Here is an 18,461-nt window from a genome sequence, read left to right on the forward strand (position 1 = left end):
TGGTAGTGTATATATGTCCATGACACTCTCTCACCCTGTCACATCTCACCCCTCCCCCTCCCCATATCCTCAAGTCCATTCTCTAGTAGGTCTGTGTCTTTATTCCCATCTTGCCACTAGGTTCTTCATGACCTCTTTTTTTTTTTTTTTCCCTTAGATTCCATATATATGTGTTAGCATACTGTATTTGTTTTTCTCTTTCTGACTTACTTCACTCTGTATGACAGACTCTAACTCCATCCACCTCATTACAAACACCTCCATTTCATTTCTTTTTATGGCTGAGTAATATTCCATTGTATATATGTGCCACATCTTCTTTATCCATTCATCCGATGATGGACACCTAGGTTGCTTCCATGTCCTGGCTATTGTAAACAGAGCTGCAATGAATATTTTGGTACATGACTCTTTCTGAATTATGGATTTCTCAGGGTATATGCCCAGTAGTGGGATTGCTGGGTCATATGGTAGTTCTATTTTTAGTTTTTTAAGGAACCTCCATACTGTTCTCCATAGTGGCTGTATCAATTTACATTCCCACCAACAGTGCAAGAGTGTTCCCTTTTCTCCACACCCTCTCCAGCATTTATTGTTTCTAGATTTTTTGATGATGGCCATTCTGACCGGTGTGAGATGATACCTCATTGTAGTTTTGATTTGCATTTCTCTAATGATTAATGATGTTGAGCATTCTTTCATGTGTCTGTTGGCAATGCCATATCTTCTTAAACCAATTATCTGTTGATGGGCACTTGGGTTGTTTCCATGTCTTGGCTATTGTAAATAGTGCTGCTATGAACATTGGGGTGCATGTATCTTTTCGAATTAGAGTTTTCATCTTTTCTGGATATATGCCCAGGAGTGGGATTGCTGGATCATTGGTAGCTCTATTTTTAGTTTTTTAAGGAACCTCCATGCTGTTTTCCATAGTGGCTGCACTAATGTACATTCCCACCAACAGTTATACATATTTTATATATACTATGTATATATGATTTTCTAATATTCAAAATTCATGGGGCTAATAAAGGAAAAAGCTATTTACTCAGTTATCTTGGGCTCAAAGTTCACATTTTAAAGGAGACTCAAAGGACTTTGCAATTCCTATATCACAGCAGGTATTGGTTACAAACTCTAAGCTATAATTATTTGCCTTTGTGTTAAGTTTGAAACTCATTTTGAAACTTTCTCTTTTTTTTGTGGAACTGCTTCTTTTTCTGGGTGGACATTGAACCATTTGAACTTGATCTACGTCAGATACTTGGCTTCTTTCCCTCCTTCATTTCCCAGATCAGCAGAGGGGTGGTGAATGTTTCAACACTATGAGTAGATTAATTGACTAAATCTTTACTGAAAAGTTTTAGCATCTAATTGCCATGCTATTTATAATGTCTTATGAAAGTGTATTATCAGATTTATCCAAAATTTATAAATGATTCTGATCAACACTGAATAATGAAATTGGCTGATGAGCAACTATGTTTATAATCAGGTAACAATTCTCTTTCATGTAAATAGTCGGTGGGGCATTCCATGAATGCATCTCAACACAAAGAGCCCTCTCTCAGTGAACTCCCATATGACCTACTGTCTATAACATATATCACACCCTTTACTGCTTTACTTTGTAACTATGGGTATATTTGTCTCATTCATCTTTTAAAATTGCAAGCCTCTGGTGAGCAAGACTGAGATTATACACATCTTTGCATTTTTTAATGTCCCTTAATAACTCATACCATGTCTTGAACAATAGATGAGCTCAAAAAACATTTGTCCATAAATGAAATAGGAGAGAGAAATGATAATTTATTATTGGATTTATTCTAAATGTTTCAATATGATGAAAAATTGTGTTTGGTTTCAAATAAAAAAAAATGAAGTTAAATGCAAATTCCTGCTCAAATGAAAACATTTCACTCCTAATGTGAACCCCAGATTACTTTAAAATCTAATGTGCTAGTAGGAAACAAAGAGAAAGTAAAATATTCAGATTAGATTTACTTTAGGAGTTGAAGAAGGAATTTATATACTTAAGTTTTGATTTTGAAAAAGGATGTCTCATATTTTCTCATTACCAAATAATTTTTAAAAGACACGTCTAGGATTGATGTGGTTTGAGGATTTGGTGATAGATTCTGGGCTTGAAACCAAAGCACTGCTCAGTATGGGTTGCCCAGAGACACTGGAATTCTCTGCTTGTTCAATCCGTAGGACTGAATCTCAGAAAGGAGAAGGTAAAATGCAAGCATGTTATCTTGAACTGGTGTTGGATGTTAACAATGAGCAGAATTAAAGATATCTTATAAGGATATTATCATGGTTTTGCAAGGCAAATAGGAACAAAGAATGTATTTTTTTTATACAAAGAAGATTTTCTGTGAGGACATTAATTATAATGAAAGCTTGAGTCCTGAGGGAAGTGGCTTTGAATCTTTTTTGATTTTCAGAATGTTTGGAGAATTTGAAGAAAGCTATTGTACTCTGTTTCCATAAAAACAAGGAATATCAAAAATACATTTTGCAAATTAACGTTCGGGAGTTCTTGGCCACCCCCGCCCCTGCAAAACTCTTTCACTGGTCTGAGCTAAGACCCCTAACCCTGTAGGGCACACCTCATACTGAGAACAGGATTGGACCAGGCACACGCTTCTGGTCTAAGAACTGAAATGGTTCTTAGCTCCTTTCATGTAGACCACGCACCTCATCTTATCATCATGTCTCACCAGTACAGCAGTGAGATGAGGCAAAGAGAGTCAGAGCTGAGGAAAAGAGGAGGCTTCTTTCCCAGGTCCGAGCAGGACTGGCCTGAGGATCCCGTGTAGGTTTTCCTGAGGTGGTGGTGGGGTGGGAAGGGATGGAGGAGCACGGATTACTGTGTTAGGGACATGAGAGAAAATAGCTCCAAACCAGCAGGATAGAAAACAAAAGAGTACAAAAAGGATAATACAAATATTATTTCAGAAGGGCCATGTGACAAGGCTGTGACATTTTTTACTTCTGTCATGAAGTAAGAATGCTTAGATGTTAGCACCTAGACCCTGATGCACACCAGTGCTTTTCATTTTCTGGAGTAGAATATGGGAGGTGGGAGCAAATTTCCCTGGTGTGTGTTTCAATTATTGGCACTTTAGGCGGTGCTTGTTTTTACAGATCTTCACAAGAAAGACTTGACTGAGATGGAGGAAACCAAAGGGGAAGTGAGAGAAGCTTAGCTACCATTCTCAAACTCCAGTGTGCAAATAGGATTGACCCCCAGAAATTCTAATTTAGCATTTCTGGAGGGGAAGTGAGGAATTTATTCTTTTAATCAACAATCCTTCATAATTTGATCCTGGCAAAATTTTGATACCTGGACAATATTTTGAGAAACACTGAGCTATGGTGTAATGAATGCCCAGGAGCAGTGGATCTGTCAGAAGTAATCAACTGTGTGCATGTGTGTGTATGTGCATGTGTGTGTGTGTATATGTGCTTGGGGAGGAGGTGGTCAGGCTTTTGTTCTAAAGGCGAGATAGCAGTCAGAACAGTATTCACACTACCAAATGCAAAACAGACAGCTAGTGGGAAGCAGCCGCATAGCACAGGGAGATCAGCTCAGTGCTTTGTGACCACCTAGAGGGGTGGGATAGGGAGGGTGAGAGGGAGTTGCAAGAGGGAGGAGATATGGGGATATATGTATATGTATAGCTGATTCACTTTGTTATACAGCAGAAACTAACACACCATTGTAAAGCAATTATACTCCAATAAAGATGTTAAAAAAACACATTTATTTTAGTCATTAAAAGTAATGCATCTCTCTTAATAAAGTAAAGAATATAGAAAAAAAAAAGAAAAGACGGTATTCATTTAGGCAACACGTGTTTCCATGCTGGGCACCTGTCTAGGCCCTTTGGATCTATTAGGGCAAAAATTCCTTACCCTTATGGAACCTAAATTTTAATGTGGGGGAGTGAGAGTGTAACTAATACACTTAATAAATAAATTGTGTGTTAGAAGGAGAAGGACACTATGGAAAGAAAGATAATTAGATCAGGGTAGGGGGATCCGAACTGGCTGGGGGATAAATTCTAATTTTATATTGGGAGACCAGGGTTAAGCCTCATTGAGAAGGTGATGTTTTAGCAAAGACATGAAAAAGGTGAGGAAATTGACCATGGGAATATTGAGGAAAGAGCTTTCAAGGAGAGCCTCGCATGGGTTCTCAGGGAGGGGTTGAATTGGTGTGAGGCTGGAGGGATGAAAACTAAAGAGAGAGAGAGAGAAGAATTAAATGGGGTCAGATAATATAAAGCTTTGTAGACTATTGTTTACTCAGGAAAAAATAGTCATTAGAGGGTTTTGAGAGAAAAGTCACGTGATATCTCTTATATTTTTAAAGAGTCACTCTGCTGTGTTGAGAATTGACTATGGCTGGTGGTGCAAGGTGGCATCAGTAGAAATTTGGGAGGAATTCAGAAGAAAGATCACCAGGGGTGGTGGTGAGAATTAGTAGAAATCTGGATACATTTTGAAGATAAATTTTTAAAAAATTCTTGATTAAACATGAGATACAATAGAGGTGGTACAATAGAGGGGAATAAAGAGTGACTTCATGATGTATGGTCTCAGGTACATGGAAGGATAAAGTTGCCATCAACTGAAATGAGGAAGCTATTGAGAGAGAAGACCATAAAACCCCCAGCTGTCTACTATTCCCAATAACATGATTTAGATCATTCAGTGATGCAAGACATGAATTTACCTCCTTGATCTACTAGATAGAGGTGATTTGAACCACCCATTGAACCCCTGTTTCCTTCCCCTTAAAGCGAAACAACATCTGTTCTTTTTACCTTGTAGTGTTTTTTTTTTTCTTTCTTTCTTTCTTTTTTTTGGTGAGGAACAACAGAGATAATAAGTGTGAAAAAGTTTTAGTGTGTTATACTAGAAAGTTGTAAGACATAAATTTGCCTAGACTATACTTAATAGGTCCAAATTATGAGTCTTTAACTTAACTGTAGAAATGCAATAAAATACAAATGGTGCTATTTGTTTTATACCTAATAGATGCCAGGCATTGCATGAAGTGATTTGAATATACTATTTCTAATTCTTATAGCAACTTCACAGATGTGGAAATGAGGTTCAGAGAATGTAAGAAAATACACAGGTTTGTGAGAATAATAAATAGCATAACCATTATTTCAATTTGTCCTCCATCCCCTACAACATACAACCTCCCTAAAGTAGACAGAAAATCCCCAACTAGAACTGACAAATTGTGGTCCTGTTTTCTTTTAAAAAATACTACAAATAATATTACTGTGGCAAGAGAACAGTAGCATCTAGGCTGAAGGTAAATGACCCTTTTGATACTTTTTGTAGTATTTGTCTGGTTTTGATATCAGGGTGATGGTGGCCTCATAGAATGAGTTTGGGAGTGTTCCTTCCTCGGCAGTTTTTTGGAAGAGTTTGAGAAGGATAGGTGTTAGCTCTTCCCTAAATGTTTGATAGAATTCACCTGTGAAGCCATCTGGTCCTGGACTTTTGTTTGTTGGAAGATTTTAAATTACAGTTTCAATTTCATTACTTGTGATTAGTCTATTCATATTTTCTATTTCTTTGTGGTTCAGTCTTGGAAGATTATACCTTTCTAAGAATTTGTCCATTTCTTCCAGGTTGTCCGTTTTATTGGCATAGAGTTGCTTGTAGTAGTCTGTTATGATGCTTTGTATTTCTGTGGTGTCCATTGTAACTTCTCCATTTTCATTTCTAATTTTATTGTTTTGAGTCCTCTCCCTCTTTTTCTTGATGAGTCTGGCTAAAGGTTTATCAATTTTGTTTATCTTCTCAAAGAACCAGCTTTTAGTTTTATTGACCTTTGCTATTGTTTTCTTTGTTTCTATTTCACTTATTTCTGCTCTGATCTTTATGATTTCTTTCCTTCTACTAACTTTGGGTTTTGTTTGTTCTTCATTCTCTAGTTCCTTTAGGTGTAAGGTTAGTTTGTTTATTTGAGATTTTTCTTGTTTCTTGAGGTAGGATTGTATTGCTATAAACTTCCCTCTTAGAACTGCTTTTGCTGCATCCCATAGGTTTTGGATCATTGTGTTTTTGCTGTCATTTGTCTCTAGGTATTTTTTTATTTCCTCTTTGATTTCTTCAGTGATCCTTGCTTATTTAGTAACATATTGTTTAGCTTCCATGTGTTTGTGTTCTTTATGTTTTTTCCCTGTAATTTGTTTCTAATCTCATAGTGTTGTGGTCGGAAAAGATGCTTGATATGACTTCAGTTTTCTTAAATTTACTGAGGCTTGATTTGTGACCCAAGATGTGATCTATCCTGGAGAATGTTCCATGTGCACTTGAGAAGAAAGTGTAATCTGCAGTTTTCAGATGGAATGTCCTCTAAATATCAATTAAATCTATCTGGTCTATTGTGTCATTTAAAGCTTGTGTTTCCTTATTAATTTTCTGTCTGGATGATCTGTCCATTGGTGTAAGTGAGGTGTTAAAGTCCCCCACTATTATTGTCTTACTGTTGATTTCCTCTTTTATAGCTGTTAGCATTAGCCTTATGTATTGAGGTGCTCCTATGTTGGGTGCATATATAATTGTTATATCTTCTTCTTGGGTTGATCCCTTGATCATTATGTAGTGTCTTTCCTTGTCTCTTGTAGCATTCTTTATTTTAAAGTCTATTTTATCTGATATGAGTATTGCTACTCCAGCTTTGTTTTGATTTCCATTTGCATGGAATATCTTTTTCCATCCCCTCACTTTCAGTCTGTATGTATCCCTAGGTCTGAAGTGGGTCTCTTGTAGACAACATATATGTGGGTCTTGTTTTTGTATCCATTCAGCGAGCCTGTGTCTTTTGGTTGGAGCATTTAATCCATTCACGTTTAAGGTTATTATCAATATGTATGTTCCTATTCCCATTTTCTTAATTGTTTTAGGTTTGTTTTTGTAGGTTTTTTTCTTCTCTTGTGTTTCCCACTTAGAGAAGTTCCTTTAGCATTTGTTGTAGAGCTGGTTTGGTGGTGCTGAATTCTCTTAGCTTTTGCTTGTCTGTAAAGCTTTTGATTTCTCCATCAAATCTAAATGAGATCCTTGCCGGGTGGAGTAATCTTCCCTTTCATCATTTTAAGTATGTCCTGCCACTGCCTTCTGGCTTGTAGAGTTTCTGCTGAGAAATCAGCTGTTAACCTTATGGGAGTTCCCTTGTATGTTATTTGTCATTTTCCCCTTGTTGCTTTTAATAATTTTTCTTTGTCTTTAATTTTGTCAATTTGATTACTATGTGTCTTGGCGTGTTACTCCTTGGGTTTATCCTGCCTGGGACCCTCTGTGCTTCCTGGACTTGGTTAGCTTTCCCATGTTAGGGAAGTTTTCCCATGTTAGGGAAGTTTTCGACTATAATCTTTTCAAATATTTTCTCGGGTCCTTTCTCTCCCTCTTCTCCTTCTGGGAGCCCTATAATATGAGTTGGTGTGTTTAATGTTGTCCCAGAGATCTCTTAGGCTGTCCTCAATTCTTTTCTTTCTTTTTTCTTTATTCTGTTCCGCGGTAGTTAATTCCACCATTCTGTCTTCCAGATCACTTATCCATTCTTCTGCCTCAGTTATTGTGCTATTGATTCCTTTTAGTGTATTTTTCATTTCAGTTATTGTATTGTTCATCTCTGTTTGTTTGTTCTTTAATTCTTCTAGGTGTTCTTTAATTCTTCTAGGTCTTTGTTAAACATTTTTTGCATCTTCTCATTCTTTGCCTCCATTCTTTTTCCAAGGTCCTGGATCATCTTCACTATCATTTTTCTGAATTCTTTTTCTGGAAGGTTGCCTATCTCCACTTCATTTAGTTGTTTTTCTGGGGTTTTATCTTGTTCCTTCATCTGGTACATAGTCTTCTGCCTTTTCATTTTGTCTGTCTTTCTGTGAATGTGGTTTTCATTCCACAGACTGCAGGATGGTAGTTCTTCTTGCTTCTGCTGTCTTCCTTCTGGTGGATGAGGCTGTCTAAGAGGCTTGTTCAAGTTTCCTGATGGGAGGGACTGGTGGTGAGTAGAGCTGGGTGTTGCTCTGGTGGGCAGAGCTCAGTAAAACTTTAATCCACTTTTCTGCTGATGGGTGGGGCTGAGTTCCCTCCCTGTTGTTGTTTGGCCTGAGGCAACCCAGCACTGGAGGCTACAGGCTCTTTCGTGGGGCTAATGGTGGACTCCGGGAAGGCTCACACCAAGGAGTACTTCCCAGAACTTCTGCTGACAGTGTCCTTGTCCCCTCGGTGAGCCACAGCTTCCCCCTGCCTCTGCAGGAGACCCTCCAACACCAGCAGGCAGGCCTGGCTCAGTCTCCTATGGGGTCACTGCTCCTTCCCCATGGGTCCTGATGTGCACACTACCCTGTGTGTGCCCTTCAAGAGTGGAGTGTCTGTTTCCCCCAGTCCTGTCAAAGTCCTGCAATCAAATCCCTCTAGCCTTCAAAGTCTGATTCTCTGGGAATTCTTCCTTCCGTTGCCGGACCCCCAGGTTGGGAAGCCTGACATGGGGCTCAGAACCTTCACTCCAGTGGGTGGACTTCTGTGGTATAAGTGTTCTCCAGTTTGTGAGTCACCCACCTAGCAGTTATGGGATTTGATTTTATTGTGATTGCGCCTCTCCTACTGTCTCATTGCGGCTTCTCCTTTGTCTTTGAATATGGGGTATCTTTTTTGGTGAGTTCCAGTGTCTTCATGTTGATGATTGTTCAGCAGTTAATTGTGATTCTGGTGCTCTCGCAAGAGGGAGTGAGTGCACGCCCTTCTACTCTGCCATCTTGAACCAATCTCCAGATCTTGTTTTTTTTTAATACTGCTTATATTAAATAATTTTATTTCTCCTTTTATCCTCCCACAGACTTATTTAAAAGTCAAATATCTTCTACTTTTTATTAGAGGAAAACAAAATTCTTTAACATGTTTCTTTCAAGTGCTATAGGTTATGTATGAAGGAAACTCACCATACTCCTACTTCTAAATACCCTTGCTTGTTGGGAAACACAACAGGAGGCCACAGACAGTTATTCCTAGAATAATATTAAAGGTAAGGACACAAACATGAATATTCAATACATGATGAATTAGTCATGGTATTATACAGAATCACCTCCTCGGTCTCTAGTTTAATTACTCTTCTTTATTAAGTAGTCATATTTATTATTACTAGTATTATTATTTAAAAAAATTTTTTTAGAGTATAGTTGATTTACAATGTTGTGTTAGTTTCAGGTGTACAGCAAAGTGAATCTGTTATACATATACATATATCCACTTTTTTTAGATTCTTTTCCCAACTAGGCCATTACAGAGTATTGAGTAGAGTTCCCTGTGCTATAGAGTAGGTCCTTACTGGTTATCTATTTTATATATAGTAGTGTGTATATGTCATTCACAATCTTCCAACTTATCCCTCTCCCTCCTTATCCCCTGGTAACCATAAGTTTATTTTCTACATCTGTAACTCTATTTCTGTTTTGTAGATAAGTTCGTTTGTAGCCTTTTATTAGATTCCACGTATAAGACAAAAATGATATTTGTCTTTCTCTGTCTGACTTACTTCACTCAGTATGACAATCTCTAGGTCCAACCATGGTGCTGCAAATGGCATTATTTCCTTCTTTTTTATGGCTGAGTAATATTTCACTGTATATATGTACCACATCTTCTTTATTCATTCCTCTGTTGATGGACATTTAGGTTGCTTCCATGTCTTGGCTATTGTAAATTGTGCTGCAAAGAACACTCTTTTTGAGCTATGGTTTTCTCCAGATATATGCCTAGAAGTGGGATCATGCAGCTCAATATCAAAAAACAAACAAACAAACAACCCAATCAAAAAATGAGCAGAAGATCTAAATAGACATTTCTCCAAAGAAGACATACAGATAGTCAAAAAGCACATGAGAATATGCTCAACATCACTAATTATTAGAGAAATGCAAATCAAAACTTCAGTGAGGTATCACCTCACACTGGTCAGAATGGCCATCATCAAAAAATCTAGAAAACAATAAGTGCTGGAGAGGGTGTGGAGAAAAGGGGAAAATCCTACACTGTTGGTGCGAATGTAAACTATTACTAGTATTATTAATTTATTAAAAATGAATATAAAAATTCTTTGGCTTATTTCATCTTTGTGACAACACTTTGGTATTGTCACAGAAGATATAATTATTCCAACTTATTGATGCATAAGCTGAAGCTAAAAAACTCATCTACCTAATTTCAAATGGTTATTATTTAGCCTTTGGTTTTTGCATCAAGGTTTTCTGGATCATCCATTGCACTGTTTGGGAAGTGATCTCCTACAGCAACAAATCTTTCCTAACCCTATGTGCCCCACTGAGCATCAATACACTGTGCTCACTGAGTATCATCAATGCTTAGTGTGTCCCACTGAGCTGGTTCCATCCTGTCTCTGTGATCTGGAGAGGTTCCCACAACCATATATAGAGTCTCCACACTGCCAGGAGACCCTGAGTGCAGTTTGTGGTCTTGTTTCTGGATTTCGATAGCTTCTTCCTGTCTATCCTAAGTGCTACTTTTGTCTTAGGTATTTGTGATTAAGTTAATCCAGTGAAAATTTGATCCTACCTAAGAGTTGAAACTCAAGGATAAACTGTGGAACTAGAGTTTCTGCAAGTGCATTTTCATTACTGATATATTTAATTTTGGCAAATGAACCAGAGCAAATTTGATGGCAAAACTATATATTATATGTATATTACATTAAATTATATTCATAAGTATATATGTCCAGAAAAAGATTGAGCATCCTAGTATGATAAACTATTTCTGGATTTATATTAACATGAATTTGCTGCTTATTAATTATTATTTTTTCTGCTAGATCTTATGAGCAGATATTCATTGATTGACAGGAAAGTTTTTAAAATAAGATTTATGGGATAAAAAATTAATGAGACTAATTGAAAGATTTATATTCTTTAAATTTATTTTTCAACAACATTAAAAGATTTTCATTATTCAACTTTAGAAGCAGAGAATGTTGGTTCACCTTGTAGAACTCTAAATAGTATAGTTTAAAGATCCTGGATAATTTAAAATTTCTTGGCTAGTTTAAAAACTAACAATGACATTTCCTTATACACAGTGGGTATGGGGTTAGGTGGTGGAAAAAAGACTAAAAGCTCTGACATTATTTTGGTTTGTAACCTGTTAAATTTTTTTTTTTTTTTTACTCATTTTGAAAATAAAGTTTAAATGGGAACTCAACAAATTATAGCTCTCACTTCATTAAACTGCTTAGCAGAGAATGTTTTTATCCTTCAGGTAGCCTCTCCCTTGAAGCAGCCTTCCTGACTGTGCTCACTCTGCCCTGATACCTAAGCTGCAGCCTGGTCTTTGTTCTTCACCAGCCACAGGGGCATCAGTAAAAGGTAGCCCCCTCCTTCTCCTTCCTTCTTCGCTCTGCCCCAGCCACACTGGCTCCTTGCTTCCTTTGAATATGTCAGGCACGTTCCTGCCTTAATGGCTTTGCATGGGCTAAAGCAACCTGGAAATTCTTCTCCCAGGAAGCCACCTAGCCTCCTCCTTCAGCTATGTCAGTGTTTTGATGTAGCATCACCTTGGTGAGGTCCTCCAAATCACTCTTGCCTCTGGTACTTCCTACCCCACTTTCCTCAGTATTTTTCATCATAAACTTTACAACTTCTAATATGCAACAGTATCTACTTATATATTTTGTTTATTTAGTCTGCTTGCAACACAGTCATCCCTTGGTATCTGTGGGGGATTGGTTCCAGGACCCCCCACAGACAACAAAGTCCACAGATGCTCAAGTGCCTTATATAATTTGTGTAGTATTTGCATATATCAAATACTTATATAATTTACTTATATAATTTGTGTAGTATTTGCACATCCTCCCGTATACTTTAAATCATGTCATTCTGGAAATTAAAAAAATACATTTTTGATCTGAGGTTGGTTGAATCCATGGATGTGAAGCCATGGATATGGAGGGTCACTGTATTATCTTTTGCTTCATGAGAGCTGAGTACTTTGTCCCTTAGTCGATAAACAAAAAGTGGTTTTCATTAGACACAGAAAATAGAAGTTACCATGTATTTGTTATTTCTAATTGTGTTAGGGCAAGAAGGTAGACAAGTAACTTCCATATATTACAGTATTTGTCAAGATGTAGTTCCATGGAGGGGAATAAACTAGTTTCCTAAATATGAATCAATGAAATTAATAACTCCTGATATTGTCCAGGATATTGATTTAGACTCACTTGTTATTTTTATACACTATATCTTATAAAAAGGAGAATAGAAAAATAACAGAGGTCAATAAATTGCTTACCAAAATAACAGCATATCTTTAAAAAAAAAACAGGTGAGGGAATATTTGAAAACTGGAGTGCACTGAACAGCAGGCCCAGATGGCATGCACAATAGGGTACTAAAAAGAACCAGCTTGTGAACTTACGAAACTAAGCTTCTTTAGTCAGTAATAAATCACAGATATCTGAGCAGGAGTTCTCCAGTCCACTTAATGGAGGTTTAAAAATCATACAACCTATCTAAATTGAAAGAAAAATGGCAATGGACTTTGTCAGAGCACTAGGTACATAACGAAAAATATTTTCTACAAACACACAGAAAGCAACTACATAGTAAATCAATAAGTGGAAGCATTAGAAAAATAAAGCCATGTGAATTTTACATTTGCTTTTCCCAAAATGAAATAAATGATTCTATTTGATACTACTAGTTTAGTCAGATTTATAGTCTATACAATTATAACAAAACAGCAAAGTTAAGATAAGGATCTCAATTTACTCATTTGGGAGAATTTGATACAATAAATTTTGGCAGGCATCCTGGAAAGTAGTTAAATATTACTTGAAAAGATTTTTTCAGTAGCTGAAAAAGGGGCCAATGATCTTGACTAATATCAATAGCAGTATATTTAATATGCTTTACTGATACGTAACTTTATATAAAAATGTAGATATTTACTCCACAAAGAGAAGATACATATATGTTTGGAAAAATAATACAGCTAGTTTTTCTTGACCACATGGTATAGTAGATGTTGTATTTTGTTTTTTAAATATTTGTTTATTGCTCATTGATTACAGTCTATGGCCAATAGATTATAATCCCCTCCCTTTCCTCCTTATGACCTTTACTCCTCTATTACATGGAGTTGGAACTGTTGGTCTTGCTAAATGAGTCCTTCCACTTCTTTCTGAGTACTCATTTTTGAAAAGAGGGATGCAGGTGGGTGGTATACCAGGGTGGAGGGGCCTGTCACCCACACACAGACACACACTTGCAAAATCATTGAGTAGAAGAAATACGGAGTAGAGCTGTCGTTAGGAAGACATCTCTCTTCCATTTCCCTGATAAGATGGTGTTTAAATAAAACAAGAGAAAATAAAGACAGCTATGTTATTTAACCATGTATCATGAACGGTCACCATGTTTCATTGACCTCCGTCTTTCAGACACATTATTTGTAATCAGCTCTGCAGTCTGTCCCCATCTGATGGATGAGGACACTGAGTCTGGAGAAACTTCAGTGTTTCAGAGCAGGCCAGTTCTCATCACAACAGAGCTTCAGGTTAAGCTACTACTGCTTTCTTTCCATCTTAAAATAGAGCAGCTAATGGAGACTTTCCAAAGGTCAGCAAATAAATGTACTTTCCTCTAGACATAAAAAATAGACAATTTTCTCAATAGTATGGCAGAAGGACTGTTTTCTTCCCTCCTCTTTCCCAATTCAAGGGCTTTGGGAGGATACATTCTATGCCATTAGGGATGTGTTTTCAACTTGAAAGGAAGCAACTGTTTTTTGTTGTTGTTGTTTTTATTAAAGTACAGTTGATTTACAATGTTGTGTTAATTTCTGCTGTACAACAAAGTGATTCAGTTATACACACATATATATGTATATATGTACATATATATATATACATTCTTTTTTATATTCTTTTCCATTATGGTTTATCACAGGATACTGAATATAGTTCCCTGTGCTATACAGTAGGACCTGTTGTTTATCCATTCTATATGTAATAGTTTGCATCTTCTAACCCCAAACTCCCAATCCATCTCTCCCCAACCCCCTCTCCCCCTTGACAATCACAGGTCTGTTCTCTATGTCTGTGAGTCTGTTTCTGTTTCATAGATAGGTATTGTACATTTGTGTCATATTTTAGAGTACACATATAAGTGATATCATGTGTATTTCTCTTACTCTTTCTGACTTACTTCACTTAGTATGATAATATCTAGGTCCATCCATGTGAGAGGAAGCAACCACGTTTAGCAAGTGGAATGGGTTGCATGAAGTCATAACACCAGGAAGCTTTAGGGAAGAGAACTTCTCTCCATAAAAGGAAAGTAGAAGACATGATTGGATGATGATGATGATTATTTTTAGCTGAAACCTACAAAATGATGACTCCTCGTGAAACCGAACACCCTACTCACCTCTCAGTGTACAGTGCAAGTCCTCCACCTGTGTGGCTGTGTCACTGTGTAAAGGTCTGTGGGGACCAAGGAAGGTAAAACAGTGAGAGAGATGGAAAGTTAAGTCTACCACAGGGGAAAAAAAGGGAGAAAGAAAAAAATAGGGAAAGCCATTTCTGTGATATTTTGTTGTTTGTAAGGGTGGAGGTTTTTATCCAAGGTCACCCCTCTTTGCTCAGGCTCTTTTGATTTCTTATCTTTCCCAAGTGCAGAGATTTCCTCACATGTTGTTCCTCCTTCTTCCCTTGCTCTGCTCTCACCCCCTCGAGCCTCTGAGATGAGTATTAATATAAGCAGACAACAGCACAAACCTCTCCTGAGAAAGGGATGCCCTTACTTGTTTTTTCTCTCACTGAAGCTAAAGGTCATGCATGTATAATCTAAGACACCATGTAGTTTCTGCATTTAAAAAAATACTAAGTAGATAAAATTTAGGTCCCAAACTTGTATACCTCTAGTACACCACAAAAGTCTGGCTGACATTGTTCTTATGCATTGCTTTGTATGAGCATCTGTATATGTTCTCATCATTCGATTTCTCTTTTGCAGTCATCTTGTTCACCAGCTCCTGGCTGCAACCTGGCTCTTGTTTCCCTTTCTAAGTCATCTGAGTTGCGGTTAGATTAGCTCCCCTTCAGCAGTAAGTGGGATATTGAAGAATTTGGCAGAATCTAGGTAGTCAATGATGACTCCATATCGTTTGTGATTTGGGAAGGTGGGAGGATCCCAACAGCAATATAGAGGTTTCTACTTCTGTCTACGTCACTTTCCTCGCATATTGAGCTAACTCACATGACAGGTTCCAAAGGCTTCTTTATGGCCAGGGATGTATTAAGCTGCAGCAGTGTTGTGCCTGTGTTCATATTTGTACAGACATTGTCACTGATAATTCTTCCAAAGACTTTCTAGTCTGGTGCAGAGCTAAGTCCCTACTGTCACTTGAATTATTACTTTGTGTTGTGATTTTTCAGTCTTAGCAAGGCCACTGCTGTGATAGCTGCACATCAAGGACTCAGTTGTGTTGGAGCCTATAGGTATCACGTGGGGAGAGTTTCTTCTGTTACTGTTCTTTCAGTTTGAATGTTGGGTCTTCGAAAAGAGGAAGTAGATACATGGAAAGGAGTTCACTTTGGCCAAGAACTAACAGTAAGAAATATATTCATAAGCTGAATGACTATTAGTTACTAATATTCTTGCCTGACCTCTAGAAGCTTCCAGGTTCTCCCTCGGCATGAGTCCTTCTCAAATTGGAGTTTGTATGAGTGTGTCAACTTCAGGAGCCTGAAGGAGGCTCTAAATAGACCCTCAACTTTGCTTTACAAAACTTCCTTCTTAAAGCATCCTGAAGGCTCCTTTTCTTAACCTTTGGAATAGTACATTTGATGCCCTAAGAGCAGAATAGTTATTAATCATCATCTTTGTTAAATAGCTTAAATTCTCTGTTCTTTCCTTTTAGAAATTGAAAGCTCATATTTCTCAGCAAGCTGACTCTGATGACTGTTTTGAGGATTAGCTAGATAATATGATTTATCTCAGTGTTAGAAATGCCACTTTATTACAAAATATTAATATCACCAGGCAGATCCACTACACAGTGGGGCTAAGCACCATGCTATATGAATTTCCGATAAAAATATTACTATTCTCTGGACTGAATCAGAAGGTGCTTTAGTATTAACAAATTTAATTGAATACAAATCTTAGTCTAAAATTGGATAAATCTATTGTGGATTAAACTTCTTAAGAGTTTCTCAGATAAGTCAGAATGGTGAAGACCACAAAAAAAGTGATTTGTGGTCATCATTAGAAATATTTTTAGCTCCCATGTCACTTTGGCCAACAATTCAAACACTATAAAATGTATTTTAATAAGATGTTATTATTCCTCTTTTTATTTCCATTTTATACTTATCTATAAATTTTAAAACTCCAAAAATGTACCATTTCTGAGGAAATTACCAGATTTTTTATTCAAATAATCAGTGAGGAAGAGTTAAAAGACAATCTTTACTTCTGTGCCATGTGTAATTTATATTCCAACAGAGTTAGAATTATATGAACACTTTAACTTTAAACCTAATTCTAGTTAAGCTTAACAATTTATTGTTTTGATTCAAATATGAAGTTAAACTTTGGATTTATAATGGAATTATTGGTATGGCAATGCTGGTTATAAATGTATACTTACAATTTGATAAACTTGTATATTTACATCAATAAGCTTCTTAATATCAAAAAAGAAAATTATCAGAGGCTAGTGCTGCATTTAGAAAACACTTAATATTTTAAAAAATGCTGACAAGTGCAATGATTTCAATATAAGTATGTAATTGATAGATTAAAATATTTGCCTGTCTCACGGAAGATTTCAAATTTTTGTTCTATTTTAACCAATTGGTGGTGTGTTGCAGTAGCTAACTCAGCAAAACTCTAAATCAGACTCTCATTTCAAACAGTGGCTGGCTCCTAACCAGATATGTGACTCTGGGCAAGTTCATTCTTCTCTCTAGGCTGAGATTCTTTATCTGTAAAATGAGTATAATTCCAACTTCATGGGATTTTTTGTGAGGAATAAATTGTAGAAATACTTCCTACAAAGCAAATTTTATGGTGACTGGCACATATATGTTACTCAGTGGATCTCAACTTTTATCATTATTATTTGTGAGGACAATCAATTTCTGTGCTCCTCACCTTGTATAGATTTTGTACTCTACCTTATCCATCCATATTTTCCTATGATAGATCAGAGCTGGCTCTAAACACTTTGCTACTACTCCTCCCATTGAGAGGTAGGGATTTGTTTCTGCTCTTTGAATTGGAGATGGGTTCTGTGACTACTGGACCAATGGAATATGGCAGAAATAATGCCACACTGATTTCTGGGTCAGCCTCGAGGGACCAGAATATTTGGGAGACTTGCTCTTGAATGCCTGAGCCATCATGTAAGAAGACTGTATGCACTGAAGCCAACATGCTATGTGGAGGCCCATGAGGAGAGGACCCAAGGCCACTGGTCAACACCCCAGCTGAGATCCCAGCTGACAGTGAGTACCAACTTGCCCGCGTGTGAGTAGCGACTATGGAAGTTGATTTTTCCAGCAACAGTGGACGCTTGTCTCACTGATGCTGCAGAGGTAAACTGGTCTCCTTCAGCCATGCTCAGATTGAAGAATCATGAGCAAAAGAGATGATTGATGTTATTCTGAGATGGCTTGCTATCAAGCAATAGATAACTGGAACATTTGCCAGTCTTTTGAGGTTCACTCCTAAATTGCACATTTCTGATAAAGCATTGCCCACATATTTCAGCATACTCTGATGTGCCCTTTTACTATATTCTATAGCTTTTACAATCTATACTAATTTTCATGTTTTAAAATCACAAATAGACATTTGATATAAATATTTATATTATTTTTATAAATATAAAATTTTATATACTATGTTATTGATGTTAATATTTAAAATATTTTAACTCTTTAAAAATATTATTTAAAATTTTCCTTTGTCTAAGTTATTTCCTTTGTGTTAGTATACATATATATTTATACACAAATATAAATATACATGTATGTATATGTATATAAGTATGTATATATATCCCTTCTTTTATAACTTTTATCCTTTTATAACTTTTATAACTCTGATGGCATTTAGCATAGGACTCATCCATGGTACACATTCAAATAATTCTTGAAAAATTAAATTGCATATATAATCTGCTTTACTCTTCCTAGTAGCCCTAATAGTTCATTTTCAACCCTTCCTGTTTTCTACATTGCAATGGCATTTATACATTACATGATATTATCAAAACACAAATATGATTAGGACCCACGAGTGTCTTCTGATTGGCCTTAGGCCACATGGAGGCTATTTTTCATCATCCTGGTGTGGCGTCCATGGTGTGACGCCTACCTACTCCTTCAG

The 18,461-nt window shown here is 36.8% G+C and overlaps 1 pseudogene; it reads right to left on the bottom strand.

Annotated features, from left to right (window-relative positions):
• The window catches only part of LOC133075134 (hsc70-interacting protein-like), a 36,737-nt pseudogene extending 19,049 nt beyond the window's left edge, over window positions 1–17,688 (bottom strand).
• Between the last annotated feature and the right edge of the window lie 773 nt (window positions 17,689–18,461).

Source organism: Eubalaena glacialis, chromosome 15 (genome assembly GCF_028564815.1).
Source record: "Eubalaena glacialis isolate mEubGla1 chromosome 15, mEubGla1.1.hap2.+ XY, whole genome shotgun sequence".
Lineage (NCBI taxonomy): Eukaryota > Metazoa > Chordata > Mammalia > Artiodactyla > Balaenidae > Eubalaena > Eubalaena glacialis.